This window comes from Eumetopias jubatus, unplaced genomic scaffold, assembly GCF_037043125.1.
Source record: "Eumetopias jubatus isolate StellerSeaLion01/CBP00866 unplaced genomic scaffold, mEumJub1_p1.0 scaffold_9, whole genome shotgun sequence".
In the NCBI taxonomy this organism is placed as follows: Eukaryota; Metazoa; Chordata; class Mammalia; order Carnivora; family Otariidae; genus Eumetopias; species Eumetopias jubatus.
Genome location: NW_028274815.1, coordinates 130,529,971 through 130,542,292, shown reverse-complemented (window position 1 = coordinate 130,542,292; position 12,322 = coordinate 130,529,971). Strand labels below are relative to the sequence as shown.

Genomic DNA, 12,322 nt, shown 5'->3' with positions numbered 1-12,322 from the left:
TGAATTGGTACTTCTCTTTACTACACACTCCTTTGCTATGACCGGTTTAATGCTTCTGTTTATTGGCCCTGTGTATTCTTTCTTCCATACACTGTCTGTCAATATCTTTTGCCAATGAGGACATGGTAAAAAGAGAATGATCTAAAGTAGGATAAATTTCAAGTTACGTAATTATTGGATAGTTATGGATGCTAGACCAATTTTTTTCTCTAATGGACCTGATTTCAGTAAGTTAATTCTAAGAGGATATTCATATTTGTTTGTTTAGTGTCCTTAGGATGATATGGAGACTATAATAGGCAGGTTGTCCGGTTGTGAGGATTGTGCACTGCACAAGGGCACCTCCTCTAGGGACTACCTTTCAAATGGGGTACATCATCAATTTGTGTATTAATAAGACAGCTGCTGGCAGGAGGAAGCAGGGTGTCTTGGGGAAGAGGTGTTTCTTCTCACTTCACACAACGCCTCCTCTTGGGGTGGGCTGGCTCTGTGACCAGGCGTGACATGAAGGAAGGCTGTGGCAGTGGGGGCTGGAGGTGGATGGGTGAATTTGGGAGTGGTTTAAAGGGTATGTGGTCAGTCACTGTGGATTTGAGGGACAGTGGTGGTGTAGTGAGGGGTTCGGCATGCAGACATTTACATGGATGCATTGCATTCTATCATATATTTGTCTAGTATTTTAGTTAGCCATTACTTTTTTTTTTTTACACCTTTGGCTGCTCCCAACTTTGTGCTATTATAAGTAACTCAGTGGTCAACATTCTCTACATCCCTTTTGTCAGCTAGATAAGAGCTCATGCTCTTCAGCCAAAACCCAGCTCCACTGTTTTCTAGCTGTGTGACCATGGGCAGGTTATTTAACCTCTCTGGGCAGTAGTTTTCTTGTCTGTATGACGAGGATGATGACAGTCCTACCTCATTGGGTGGTCATAGGATTAAGAATTTCTACATGTTAAGTACTTATAAAATGCTTGGGATATAGTGCTCAATATACATTAACTAATGCTATTTGGTATTATTTCCTAGGGTTAAGGCCTACCTGTGGTGTAGTGGCTTCATGGAGGCACGCACAATTTTAAGCATCTTGTGGGGAGGCTTACTTTTCAGATGGTGGAGCAGTGTAAAATACTCTCTACTGCAGGAATTTTCTAGGCTTTTGTAAATCAGAGAGCAAACCGATGTGGCTGGCACATTGTGATAAGCGGGCCGAGGTCAGGACAGAGAGGTTTCCCTGTGCCAGGTAGAGGAAAACTCAGAGTCTGTTTCAACTTGGAAAAGTTGTGTATTAATAAGGAAGAAGGAGTAATTAAGGAATTAATTAATAATTAAGGGATTACTAAGGAATCATAATAGCGACTGTCTGTGCTCTTTGATGGTCCCTGTCCATGGGGACTGTCTCCTCTAAGCCGGGGCCCGTGGGAGGCAGCCAGCCGAGCATGGAGAAGTGAGGGGGCTCACCCACGGGTAACGCCCAGCATTGTCCTCGTGTCCAACCTCCCTGGGCCTCAGTTTCCCTCTCTGTGAAATGAGGTACTAATGCCCCCCACCCCCCCGAGTTAAATGGAGTGCACACATAGGCGGTGTGCACTTAGGGCCCAGGGACTGCTCACTGAATGTATGATATTGTCTTTTTTTTTTTTTTAAAGATTTTATTTATTTGACAGAGACACAGCGAGAGAGGGAACACAAGCAGGGGGAGTGGGAGAGGGAGAAGCAGGCTTCCCGCTGAGCGGGGAGCCCGATGCGGGGCTCGATCCCAGGGCCCTGGGATCATGACCTGAGGCGAAGGCAGACGCTTAACGACTGAGCCACCCAGGCGCCCCTGCTATCGTCTTTATGGTCAGAATTCTCATTGCTCTGGCCGTCGGCCTCATTGACTCGATGGTTGCAAGCATGGCTCTGAGCTCAGAAGGCCTGGGTGCAAATCCATGACGTGCATGTAGTAGCTTCGGCATCCTGGGTAAGTTACTTCACCTCTCTGAACCAGTGTTTCCTCTTTTGTAAAATACAGGGGATTTGCTTCTCTTGAGAGAAGAGGAGATGACACGAGTTGGGGGTGCAGATGAGTCTTTTTGCCTAGATCCTAGCACATTGTAGATGCTCACGAAACATTAGTTTTTTTTTTTTTTCTTTTTTTTTTAATTTTTTATTGTTATGTTAATCACCATATATTACATCATTAGTTTTTGGTGCAGTGTTCCATGATTCATTGTTTGTTCATAACACCCAGTGCTCCATGCAGAACGTGCCCTCCTCAATACCCATCACCAGGCTAACCCATCCCCCTACCCCCCTCCCCTCTAGAACCCTCAGTTTGTTTTTCAGAGTCCATCATCTCTCATGGTTCGTCTCCCCCTCTGACATACGAAACATTAGTTTTTACTGTTATTATTTTTAGGCTGTGGAAGAACAAAGATGAGCAAAATTTTATCTCATGGAACCAGGGGGACATTGAAAAACAATAAGTAATAATAATGAACTATGTGTCAGGCCTTGTTCTAAGCGCTTGATGTGTATTAACTAATCTGATTCCTCATGACAATCCTACCAGAGAGCTTCTCTTCTCCTGACTTTCCTCATGAGAGACCGAGCACAGAGAGGTTAAGTAACTTAGTGAAGATCACACAGCTGGTCAATGGTGGTGCTGGGTTCGACCCCAGGCAGCCTGCCTGGCTCAAGAGTCTGCACCCTTGGCCGTGAGCTCTTCTGTTCTGAGGAAGCTCAGAACCAGGTTAATTTGACCGAAGACCCTTCAGCTGCTTTGAGCCACTGACGTGAGCTATTTTGTGGTGAAATAGACCCTTGGATTTTGTGGTGGGGTCACCGGGTTCGAGAGGACCTGTTCAGAGCCGTTTTGTGCCTAGCTTAAGGAATCCTGGGCAAACGGGGCTTCTGGATTGATGCCAGTAGAAAAGCAGGGGTCACAGAGATGCGCCTCACCCCCAGAGAAGTGGTGGGCTTCCCTCACGGGGTGTCTGGCTCCTCGGGGCCCCGACAGGCGGGGGGCTCGTCTTGCATTTGCGGGGAGCTGGTCTTGCTCTTTTGACCCCAAGCACTCGCCTCCCTGCCCGGGACTGCCTTCTGCAGGGGGAATCCCTGTTGCTCAACTTCGTTTTTCCAAAACGCATCCCCGTTCCCATCTCCATGGATAGCTGGGCTGGCGAGGGCGGCGGGGCGGGGCGGAGTGGAACGGGCTGAAGTTTTCCAAGGAAGGGGAACCCCAGCTGTTTCTCACATTAAGGCAAGGTGACAGCCTCCTGGGCTAATCTTAGCCCCCATGTTGGGTCATCGGCACCACCAGCTCCAACGTTCTTTTTATAGCTGTCGGCTGAAATGGGATTGGCAGCTTCCACTCCAGCGGGATGACAAATTGGAGAGCGATGGAAAAACAGTAGGAGAGGGGCAGCATGGTGCTTCTTAAGTTAGAAAAGCTTGGTATTTTGGAAAATGGCGTCTTATTTATAGCAGCAGTAATAATAATGACTATTATGTTATTTTTATTACTATTTTTAATTATTTTCATGACTTCCAGGAGACTGTATGATCTGGCCCTTGCCCATCCCTCTGAATTCAGCATTTTGGACTGTCCCCTCGCTCACTTGGCTGTAGGTACACCTGTCTTCACTCTGTCCTCAAGCACCCCATGCTGGTTTCTGCCTCAGGACCTTTGCTTTTGCTGTCCCCTCTTAGGATGTCCTTCCACCATTTCTTGACGAGGCTGCATCCTCCTGTGTCTTCAAGGCTCAGTGCAGAGGTGAATTTCTCAACAAGCCCCTCCTTGCCCATCTGCTCAGAAGTTGTTCAGCATCCTCTCCCCGCCAGAACCCTGTCACGTTCTGTCTCATTGTCCCGTTCTGTTTTCCCGGTGGCACCTCGCACTGCTGAAATTATCTTGCCTGTTGGTTTATTCATTTCTTATCTGGTCTCCCACACTAGACTCTTAGTTCCTTGAGGGTGGGGACTCGGTGTTTGCTGCTGTATCCGCAGCATCTACAACAATCCCTGGCACCTAGTGGGTGTTCACTCATACTGTTGAATGGGTGTCTTCTCCTTTAATTGTCACATTGGCCCCAAGAGGCAGGTGACATGGTCCCCATTTACAGTTGGGGTAACTGAGGCACGTACAGGTCAAGCCACAGGCCCCAGGTCAGCCCGTAGCTGATGACAGAGCTGGAAACCCAAGCGGTGTTTATCATCAACACCCCCGGCCTCCCAAGGAAGCTCTCTAGTCACGTCCAGGAAGACAAAGAGAAACCAAACAGGATGATCAGGGTCTTTCCTATTTACCATCCTCAGTAATTGCCTAAAAGCCTTCATATATTCTCTGAAATTTTAAAAATGTGTAACCTTCCAGGCAAAGTTCAGGCGGAGAAGTCCAGGCTGTTCCTGACTTCAGCTGGTAACCCTGGCCCCCGGCCACCCAGGCCTCAGGCGGAGTTGGGGGTCCCAGCAAAACATTGCAAAACAGGAAAAAATCTAAGGACACAAAAATAAAAGTGATGTGGCAGCGGAAACAGGGTTGCCATGGCTCTGAGCGACTCGCCGCTTCTGGGTGGGATCCAATGTTTTGGAAGGTTCCTCCACATGACACAGGGTTTTGGAATTTTTCAGCTGGTAAATCTTTCTTAATTCAGGCCCCCGGCCCCAGCCAAGTAGCTCCCTGGCTCTCGGTGTCCTGCGGGGGTGTAGGTTGGAAACCTGCCTGCCTCGGATTACTCAGCTTTGAAACTTAAATTGTTGGAAGAGAATTTGTGTTTTGTTTTGCTGGACGATTTTCTTGGAACAGTCTGATGGCAGAGGCTCCCATCACCTGTTGAGAGGGCAAATTGATTTTTTAGAAAGGAGGCGTGGGTGGTGGAATTCCCTCTTTCCCACTGAGTCATCATATCCTAATATGAGTCATTTTATTACTTGGAGGTTCCCAAAGGTTGTATTTTGAGCTTTGTTTAATAAATATAAGTGCACATGCTTAAAATAATTTTTTTTTTTTTTTTTTTTTTTTTTTTTTTTTGCTAAATTAAGTATCTTTCCATGAATTAGTATCCTAGAAACCTTGGAACCACCTGAAAGAAGGCATCTGCTCCTGCCACCTGTTTTTCCTCTGCGGGTTTGGTTTTGCCCCGTGTGGCGTTTTCTCAAACAATAGACCTGGTGTGGGAGTCTCTCTAGACTGGGCTCCCCTTTGGGAAAGGTCAGACTTCCAGGCTGGGCTGGGGCATGACTAAGGCCCTGCAGACCTTTGCCCTCGGTGACTCACGTCCACAGTGTCCTCGGCCCCCTGGGCTGAAGCCCACCGCTTACACACAGCTGGCTGGGACGCAAAGCTCGCCTCCAAAGCCAGAGTCCAGGTCGCTGCCCCAAAACCCCACTGGAGATAGAGAAAATGGTCTCATTTTCCATCCCTTGCTTGTAAGGGCAGGCTTTTGGGCGAAAAAATCCTACAGTTCATTGTGTTTGGGAGCCTTTAAAAGAGGACACAGAGAGATGAGTTTTGTAGTTGCCTTGGGTTCAGGTGTTTCCACCATCAGACATTGTTCTTGGTGCCAACAGACCTTTGTGTAGATTGCAATTAGCAGGTTGAAGTCCCCCACCCCTGCCGCCACACACACCCACAAGAAGGTCATAATATCTTTTATTGATGAACACCCTTTTGTATTTTTTCTACATTTTTGATGTCATACTCTTTTTAAAAAATAAAAATTGTATATATTTAAGGTATGAGCAGGCTGGATTTGGGATCATCTAGCAGACTTGGCTTGAAGTCTGGATAGGCCCCATATATATTATGTGCTTTGGGACTCAGTTTCCCCATCTCTGAAGTGGGGTTCCTGGTATTTCAGCAATGAAAAGAGAGCAAGGATCTAAAAGTGTCAGGCACATAGTAGGTGCTCAGAAGATGTCAGCTGACCTTCCATGTGCCCCCTGGGAGCTCAGTTTACTGAACACGGAACCAGGAAGACAGGGCCATGTTGGTTTCTTGTCTGAGAGAAGAGTCCTTCCGGGCACAGGTTAGCTTCTCTTCTTACCCCCCAAGCCATCCCACACCCGCTCATGGCCTCACCAAGTTGCTGGAGGGAGCTTGACTGATGGCGGCCACTCCCTGCCCCCCATCTTACTGGTGGGGAGGCTGACTCACGTGGTGAGGTTGACAGACTTCCTCGAGGTGGTAGAGCTTGTGGGTGGAGGGCTGGGTCCCAAACCCCTACTTCCCGGTTCCCAGAGTGACGGGCTGGATGCAATGGCTGGGGGGCATCCGTAGGTGACTGCTCATCACTAAGAAGAGTTGCCTCTGCAGGGGGGTGAAAGATGGGCAGAAGCCCAGCCTCTGTGGAAAACAACCCAGTGATGCTCTTTCAGCCTCTCTCTGCTTGCTCAACCCCAGGGCTTCCATAGTGCTCCCTGGGTATTTACTGAACACCTACTAGGTGCAGGTACTGCGCCAGGCACGGGGGACCCATTACAGCGGAGGTCCCTGCTCTCAGCAGGTGGACAGTCTCAAGCTTGTTCACGAGCAGGCTATTCTGAGACAGAGAAAGTGCTCTGAAGGGAGTAAAACCAGGTCAGAGGAGCTAGACAAAGGGCTTGGAGGTAGGTGGAAAAATATAGGAGGCTCAGTGAAATTCAGATCTCAGACAACGTTATGTCTGTAGTATGCGTGTGTCCCATGCAATGGCACAGGATTTGGGACATACTTGTAGTAAAAAAGGAGGTCACTGATTTCTGAAAATCAAATTTAACTAGACATCCTGTATTTTTATTTGTTAAATCTGGCAACCCTGGAGAGTGGGATCAGGGAGGGCTTCCCTGAGGAGGTGGCTTCGAACAGAGGCCTAAAGGCAGAAAAGAGGGAGCTGCACAGACTGTCGGAAGAGGGTCTCAGGCAGAAATAACCACCCAGTCCCAGCATGGGGATGAGCCTGGGGTGTTTGAGGAAATGAAAGCAGGCCCAGGCCGCCAGGGCAGCGTGAGAGCGGGGGGGGGAGGGGGGATGGCACCAACCAAGGCTGGAGGGGTCCCTGGGGTGGGACAGGGGTGCGAGGGGCTCAGGTCATGCCCGGGTTTGTAGGCACAGAGAAGAGTTTGGATTTTGTTACAAAAGCAACTAGGAGCTCTTGTCCTAAGCAGGGGAGTGACATGATCTAATTTTATATCGTTGAGATTGTTTTGACAATCTGGATGAAGAATGGACTCGGGTCGGGGGGACAAGTGGAAGGTGCGGTGAGCCGCCACTGCAGTTGCCTAGGTCGGGGACGGAAGTGAGGGGGCTGAGCCCATGGAGGAGGTCGTGGGGCATCGGGAGAGAAGTGGGGTGTTGGGAATCAAGACATTTCCTCTTCACCGCCCAGCAAGCACATTTGGGCAGTTGTACCATTGCAGTGGGTGAAATCCTCAGCTCTGGAACCCTCCTGCCCGCCCCCGCCCCCCGCCGCCCCCATCTGCTCGGCTCATTAAGCCCCCACACCCAGGGAGTATGCATTTTTCTGCTAGTTAGCAGTCGTAAAGGGCAGACTAGAAGGACTTCAGCCATCTTCATTTAGCTAATTTTAAAAGCAGGGCCAGGACTGGGAAGCATCACACATGATTTCCTAACACAAACTGACACTTTGATTTCCTCCCTGTTTGCCTGGAGCCCAGGGGTGTGCTCACGACCCACGTGAGGACGGATTCGCTCTCCTCCTTCTGAAAGCTCCCTTATTTCTCCTTCAAGTGCTGACAGGAGCCCGTGGCTCATCCAGGCTGACTGCTAAGACCTCAGCCCAGACCTGATGCCAGCCCTCCTGCTTCCTGATGCTTTGGCTTCAAGAGCTGTTCCCAAAGTGGACAATAAAACAACAGCAGGGTAGGGGCCACGGGGCCAAGCCACCACCAAGGCTAGAATGTTCGTTGAACCATGCACAGCCCCCACCCCGTGCTTTTTTGTTCTTGCAAAGTCTTGCTAAGTCTTCTCTAGACCCAGCCCCTTTGCCCAAAGAACCTGGCTCTTTTCTCTTCCCCTCTGAGTAAGACTTGGAAGGGCCCTTTCCATGCTGGCTGCCAGTCCCTTTTAATTTAGGACGGGGGAAGTTTGCCCAAACATCTGCTCAAGGGACTGAAGTCCTTCATTTCATCTCAGCCCAGAGCAGTAGAAGCAGACTTGGTCATCTTGGGCCTCTTCTGTTCTGGGCAGGTTTTCCCAGAGTCCCGGACCTGGGGCCTGGGTCGGGAGGTGGGTTGCAGACAACTCGGCTCGGTTGCTTGCATTGCACGTGAGTCAATGTCTGCACCATTCTTCCAGGTGCCTTCCCCATCACTCAGTTTCCAAAAAGGATTCTTCACAAAGGGTTCGGCAATCTCTCCTTGTGGGGTCTTTTTGCTGGTGAGGCCAGTGGTCTGGCTGTGGGCCAAGCCCTGGGAAATCCTGAGGTCACTTTGTTCATTTAGTCCACTGGTGTTTACTGAGTGCTTGTTACGCGCCGGACATGGTAGTGCTGGGATGAAGCAGAGAATAAGACGGGTGCATGGTGCTGCCTTCCGGAAGTCCACGGCCTAGCAGGGGCAGGAGACAGAAAACCAGTAGGCTGAGAAAATGAAGTCAGAGGATGGAAGGGGAGGGGGACAGGTCAAGGGGGACCTCCCCTAATTGGGCCAGAAGGCTGGGAAGGCGCTGGTCTGAATAAGGTCTGCAGAAGAGCAAGTGTGGTTGTTGGGGGGAGATCGAGAAGGCCAGTGTGGCTGGAGGGAAACTGAGGAAGTCCCCGTCCCAGGAGAGGTGAAGAACCTTGGGTCCTCACTTGGGAGCTCTGGTGGGCCTGTCCAGAGCAGGATGGCATGTGTGGCTCGTACCATGGTCCCAGCAACAAGCACAGGGCCTTCTGTGCAGTAGGAGCTTGGTCAGTGTTGCTGGTCCATGCCTGGCTTCCATCTGAGACCATGGCCCCAGAGGGCCCCTGGGAGACAAGCAGATCAACAGGCAGTTGCAATGTACTTTTTCCTCAAGAGAAAAGCTTTATCTTAAAAAACACTAAAAAATGCATGCAATGTGGAGCTCTCCTGGGTGGTGCAATCAGTTAAGTGTCCAACTCTTCGTTTCAGCTCAGGTTGTGATCTCAGGGCTGTGAGATCGAGCCCCGAGTTGGGCTCCGCACTCAGCCCAGAGTCTGCTTGAGATTCTCTCTCCTTCTCCCTCTGCCCCTACACCCTGCACTCTCTCTCTCTAAAATAAATAAAATAAATCTTTGAAAAAAATGCAGGCAGTGTACTTCTACCCAGTTTCTTGGATGGCGTTATAGGAGATGTGGATGTCTGGGCTGGTCCGTCCCGCCCAGCCACAGGGGTGTAACCACGTGGGCAGTGTGGGACATGTGTTTGCTGAGTTTGTGCCACACACACTGGGCTGTAGTACTTACCAGTTCCTGCTTTTTAATATAACAGGGATACGTTTCCAGGGCTGAGAATAAGATCATGCTCATTCTAAGTGCTGCCAGTGTTCCCTAGACCTAATCTGATTTTCCGTACCGGAGATGGAGGGCCCATCATTACCGTAGCCCCCTATCAGTGAATACTTTCTATGGCCATTTTATCTATTCACAATGAGAGATGTAATGCAATGCAATGAAACAAGGACCTGGGACACCCACCAGAACACTTGGGTCAAGATGACCCGCCAGTTCTTCCTCGCCAGAGTCAGACCCATGGGACACCAAATTCTCAAATATTAATAGCAGTACTCACTATGGGCTGAGCATTTTGCTAAGCATTTTGCATATAATCTACTTGAATTTTTGCCAAGTCTTTGAAGTCAGTGAATGAACTCAACCCTTTTGCTTATGAGGACACTAAGGCACAGAGAGGTTAAGCTACCACTCACAGGCCACACAGCAAGTAAAGAGCAATGATTGAGCTTGAACCCAGAGGGAGGGAGTTCAGGCAGAGAGTCCTGCCAGCATTTATGGTGAGTTCCTCTGCCTCCTGGAAGCTCAGTTCAGAGGATGGGATCAGCGTGTTCTCTTGGTGAAACCCCAGGACTGTGTGCTGCGGCAGGCAGGGTGGGGGGAGGGAAGACCAGCCCAAGGAAATGGTCTTGAGGTATTTTGTAAACCACACAGTTCCCATAAAGACCGGTTCCCTGGAGTGTGCCTTCCACATTTTACCTAAAATTGGGGACGGCAGTGTCAGCTTTCAGTTCCTGTTGTTGGGAACTCAGGGCAGCCTCCACTTGAGATGCACAACAAGGCTAGACTCTTAAAGCTGCCCTCTGGGCTTAAAGACAAAAGGAAGAAGGTAGGCCCCTGGGTTTGGCTCATGCTTTAGGTTTTTGGTTTCTTAAAAAAAGATTTATTTATTTATTTTAGAGAGAGAGCATGTACACACAGCGGGGAGGGGGCAGAGGGAGAGAGAGAATCTTAAGCAGACTCCCTGCTCTGCGCAGAGCCCGATGCGGGGCTCGATCTCACAACCTGGAGATCAAGACCTGAGCCGAAACCAAGAGTCAGACGCTTAACCGACTGAGCCACCCAGGCGCCCCATGATTTAGGTTTTGATTTTTCATTCCTGTGAGCTCGCTGTCTTTTTAAAAGTTGAGGTAATGGTGAAAAGACCCATTTGAAAGGAAAGCAGTCGGGCACCGTGTCCACCTGCCTCTTAGATGTCGTCCCTTTGTGAATTCCTTCTGCTCATGCCTGCAGGGCAGAGTATGTATAATTTATAATTATAATCAGAGAATGTGTATTATTTTCTGATTAGAATATGCTTGTGGTTTTCTCAATAATGACACATTGTGGAATATATGCAAAAAATGATAAGACAATATTGAAATAATATGTTGCCATGAGCCATAATAATTATGCTCACCAACATCTGCCACACATTTATCCTGTACCGTGTGTCTGTCTGGGAACGAACCTATGGGGTATATAGGTCCTGTGATTGTTCCCGTGTTTTGGATAAGAGGCTGAGAGAGGTAAAGTGCCTTATCTGAGCATACACAGCGAATAGGGCCTGTGGCCTGTAGGGTGGCCTAGAGGTTTTTTTTCATTAAGTGCTGCCATTTCAAAATGAGATTTCACTAAAAATGCAGGGATTCCAAGCTGGGTCTACTCTGGAGTTCGGGGTTTGCAGGAATGAAACGGACAGCACTGTGGTGCCACAGAGGGGAAGTCTGTTCTGGCCACAGAACGTGCCCAAGACGGCTCGGGTTACAGTAGTCACGTAGCTGAAGGCCCCACAGACCCTGGAGTGAGCAGGCAGTGCCCCCTAGACCCCATGGGCTTTTTTCTTCCTTGATCTGCTGTCCACAGAACTCTAGGAGCCGGGCGGTATGGAGGTCCCCCGAGGCCAGGGGTGAGGCCGCCCGCGGGCCGTCTTGCTGAAGAGGACTTTGGGGAAGTCCTGCTTGGCGGGTCCTGTTTGCTCTGCCTGGAGCCCAGAGGAAGGGGGCAGGAAGGAGGGAGAGTTTTTAAGTGAGTGGCCGTTATAGGGACATCCCTCTGCTGAGAAGCTGCCAACCAAGAGAATATTGGGTGGTGGTGTTTTCTGGCCAAAATGTTGTGCAGTCCTGGGGAAAATCTCAGCTACATTCCAGCGGAGGGGGATCCGCAGAAACCTGACCATCTTCCTCCCTATGTTGTGCGACGTGGTGCTTTCCTCTCTCAGAGGCTCCCCGCCCCCCCCCCCCCCCCCCGCCCCGGGGCCGGGTATGGGAAGTAAAGGAGAGATGTGGGGGCTGGGGAGGCGGTGCTGTGGTTGAAGTGGGGATCACGGCACTGTCTGAAGAGGCCAGGGTCTTGTGTGGGTGCCCAGAATGGTCAGATCGTCTGAATTGGTTTTTTTTTTCCAAGAGCAAAATCTGCATTTTTAGGTGAAATCTCATCTTGAAACGGCAGCAGCTGATGAAAAAAACCTCCAAAAAAGCCACCCCACCCTACAGGCCACAAAACAGGCCTGGTCTCTAGGGTGAGGCCAATGGCTTTAAAAAAAAAAAAAAATTGTGGTAAAATATGCATGTTACAATATTGATCATTGTAACTGTTTGTAAGTGAACCCTTCAGTGGCATTAAATCTCTCACAGTATCGTACCACCATTGTTACCACTATCCATTTTCAGGACATTCTCATTTGTCCAAAACAGAAGCTGTGTCCCCATTAAATAGTAACACCCCCCCCCCCATCCTCCCCCACGGCCTCTGGTAACCTGCGTTCTTTCTGTGTCTGAATTTGCCTATTCTATGTACCTCCTGTAGGTGGGATTATGTAATACTGTCCTGGGTTGGGCCTGTTTCACTCAGCATCATGTGTTCAAGGTCGATCTGTGTTGTGGCGCGTGTCAGAATTCGCTGTGACGCTG

At 49.6% G+C, this 12,322-nt stretch overlaps 1 protein-coding gene across 5 annotated transcripts in view; it reads left to right on the top strand.

The window, feature by feature from the left end:
* Window positions 1–12,322, top strand: part of NFATC2 (nuclear factor of activated T cells 2) — a 137,545-nt gene that overhangs the window by 77,767 nt on the left and 47,456 nt on the right. The window lies entirely within an intron of this gene.